This window comes from Gavialis gangeticus, unplaced genomic scaffold, assembly GCF_001723915.1.
Source record: "Gavialis gangeticus isolate Ggan-Ray unplaced genomic scaffold, GavGan_comp1, whole genome shotgun sequence".
Lineage (NCBI taxonomy): Eukaryota > Metazoa > Chordata > Crocodylia > Gavialidae > Gavialis > Gavialis gangeticus.
This window is the reverse complement of record NW_017729032.1, coordinates 117105729-117109650: the sequence shown is the minus strand read 5'-3', so window position 1 is coordinate 117109650 and position 3922 is coordinate 117105729.

Below are 3922 nucleotides of genomic sequence, written 5' to 3'. Positions count from 1 at the left end.
AAAAACTTCTTTCAGCAGGTAAACGGAGTACTAGCCTGCAAAAGTTAAAAGGGCTCTTGGATGGGGGGGGGGGGGGGGGACTAGAGTAAAAGCAAAGTCACCATAGAAACTTGACCTAACAGAATGGCTGGGGTTTCAAATTTCAGTTTGGCATAACAGTCGTATGTATGTTAAAATGTTTGTGTTGCACTAAAATTTGGTTTTGATCTGGGATTTAAGCTTTTGAAAACCCCATTTCATTCTCAACAGAACTACTTGGGGGTGTTAATTAAAGGAGTACATTAAACAAGACTTGGAGCAAAGGTAAGAGGACTGCATATTTATGTCTATGTGAAGTTTAAAAACAAAGCTATGGTTTAATAAATCTTTTACTAGACAATACAAATTCCTCTCCAAAGTATATTTAAATTAGCCAGATACTACATACTTCAGTCATCTTTACATAGAACTCAAAGGATTTAGTTCCAAAGTTAGCTTAAATTACCTACATATACCATACCTTTAATACTACTGTATTAAATACATAGAAGATAATTTCAAGCTATAGAATAAACAATTAAAACAGACACCCTCATCTTATCTCAGGTGTTATTCATTCACAGAAGAGTTCCACAGAAGTTAAAATACATTTTAGTCAAATCATATAGTTAAGGGCCCACTGAACATTGCATTAATTAGGGACAGGTGAGGTTGAATGTACATTCATTGTATTCTAGAACCGAATGATTTCTGGGTGGAAAAACAGTTAAAATGACAAGTTTGCCGTCAATTTGGAGCCTACACAAAACATGTAGTGATCCAAACTTTATCATCAAGTCTGCCAGTGCCTAAACACTATTTGAATAGCTCTGTATATTCAGCATAAATAAAAGTTCTATTTTTTTTTTAAATCCATTCCCCTTTCAACTTAAACCTAGCAAAAGAGTACTCATGGAGCAGGAATTATCAGAATTTCTCCCAGTATCCAAAAGGCTTACCTCATAGGAAGAAGCAAATGTACCGAAAAAGAAGAAGTCTAAGGTATTAACAACCACAAGTAATTAGCATTACTCTAGTATGGAAGAGGGCCACTTTTTTAGGAGTGGGGGCCAAATTAGTGCAGCTCATGCCACTTAAGTTACAACACGGCAGGCCAGATTTTCCCTGCAGGTCATAGGTTGCCAACCCCAGATCCAGCATACGGAGGTAATTCATTAGCAACAAGAAATGCTGGTGCCATATTACTGATTATGCAACTAGTTCAGAAAACAAGCATTATTAGGAAGTTGTATTTTGGTGAGCAATGTAGTAGAATTCTGAAATAAATCAAACTATTGGAGGTCTTTCAGCTTCTATCCCCACCAACCTCAACAGGCCGGGACAAGTGCAATACCACAGACACACACAGCATTGCAACTGATCCCAACCTGTGTAGAAAGGGGTACACCTTTTCTTACTTAGTCACTGACTTGTCACTGCCACAGTCAGTTTTGCATGGATTTGCACAGCAGAGTATCATACAGCTGGATGCAAACCTGCAAAACTAACCAGAGAACAGTGTTTAAATTTTAAAAAAGTTAGCTATATCAAGGGATACTGAAGATGTAGTTCTACAGCTAGCAGTACTTTAAGTGCTCACAATGCAGTAGATTCCTGAACACTACCTGCACTATAAGCACTTTAGTACTACAGGAGCTGTCATTTACAGGAAAGAAACTGCTATAAAAAAAAAAAAAAAAGACAACCACCAAGAACACAACAAGCAGCAGAAAAACATTCAAACTTCTTGATGTAGACAGTAACAGGCCACCATCAGTTTTGCATAGATTTGCACAACTACATTCTTCTTGTAGTGCAACTATGCAAAACTAACAGAAGACTGCAAAGCAGAAAAACTACACTTTTACACACCTGAGTGACTGGATGAAGACATTAACTTCTTATGCCAGAAGGAGCACTTAGGGCAGTAGATGCTAATCTACTTCACTATCTGCACTAGATGCACCTTAGAACAAAAAGCACTTGACACCACATGGTACTTCACAAGCTTCTGAAGTCCCATAAGAAGTCCTGAGGCAGCTGTCACCATAATGCTACAAGTGCCTTCACTGCAGTAGGTTCTATATATCACTACCTGCACTGTAAGCACTTTGACATTACTCTGACATGACCAGGATCTTCAGAAGTTCCTGTTGTCTGCTTTGTACCTCCTGAAAAAGAACATAATCAGTATTAGCTCAATATAAATTGTTACAAGTTATAAAAGTGCTTTAAAAGATTGGAGCCAGTCCATGCTTCAGTAATTCATCTGGAGATGCAGACTGACAAAATACATGAAATGGAATGAACCCCTGGCCCTCAAAACCACTATATTTACAGCACATAGGGCATAAATAGGAGGGGAGAGCAAGAATCTAAGATTTTATATAGATAAATCAAGTACTCCTAAAATTCAGGGTGGCTATTTTTAAAAAAAAAAAACCTCCCATACATGCAAACCTTTAAAGGAAAGTAAGACAATTAGAAGTTCTTATTTTAAAAATGGAAAAATGTCTGCCAGTAATCTTGAAGAGAACATAACAGGTTTCAGAAAAGCAACAAAGAAGTTCAGTTACTACTGCATGTAATACACATTATATTCAACCCAAGAAATTTGCTAGGGGGTTCAAAAAAAGGAAACCTAACAGAAGTCAGCATTACATCTATAAGCATGTATTATGACCAGGGATCCTTGTTTTCTCCTATTAATAAAGTCCCCAAATTTATTATTAAAAAAATGAACCCAAAAATCCACATTTTTTCTATGATCAAAATGAAATTCCACTAATATGTAGGAATAGTAGTGTTTCATTTTTATCATAAAATAAGTGTGGATTTGGGGTTACTTTAATCCAAAAATTGGGGACTTTTCTTAAAAAAAAGAGCCAGGATCCTCAAATGGGATATATCCCATATTAACAAGAATTATTACCATTAACAGTGGTACAGGTAACCTACATTAGTCATTTCTTATCCCAAGTTAGTTACTTATTGAAAAACCAAGTCTTACAATGTTTTAGAACTGACTAACTAATCATTTATTTCATATTCAAAAAGGTTCAGTGAACTGGCACTATGTAGTGCAACAACTCAGAAGTAGGCTGCAAATGTAAGGTGGTGCATGCCCATTTCTCTGCAGAGATGCTACCCACCAATTTAAAGCTTGCAATCCAAAATCTACTGATGTGCGTAACAGTGAAGTAAAGCCTAACATTTTCCAAACTTGAACTGAAAGCCACCATTAAACAGAAAAAGCAATTTACTGAAACAAGCCCCAGCTTAGCTAATTACTATTTGTTATCTTTCTGTTGAATGATGTATGGAGACTGAAAACAAAAATCATGATAGTTCATATTCTAAACACAGTGTAAAACAAATCAAGTTTTCTTTTCACTAAATCAAAAAAAGTGGCAGACCTGTTACAAACCAAAGTAATTTGGACAGCTCTTAAGTGAGCAAAGAGGACTTAGAAATGTCTAGGGTGCTGAAGAACACACTTACCCCCCCCAGCCCGATTCTGCTGCAGCCTCCAGAGCCTTCCATTTTTTCCCACTACACGTGTTGATTCTGCAAAAAGAAAGGATCAAGTTACCTCGCTTCCCCATTGCTGCCACGCGGAGGAATGAACGCAGGTTTCAAACAATCGGGGCTTCCCCGTCCCTCCCCGCAGAGCCCGGCCATGTGCTGCAGGAGGCAGCCCCATGCCCAAAGGCAGTCCTTGTTCCGCCGGGCTGCAGGGCCCTCCGCAGCCGCAGGGGGATTGTTCTCCGCCCCCCTCCCCCTCGCTCAGGGCTGGGCTGCAGGAAGCCCGCGCCCACCATTGTGGCCTCGCCGCACGGAGCGCGGGAGCCTCTCGGGGCCGCGCCCGCTGGGCCGGCCCGCGCTGCGGCGGGGCCATGTGCCG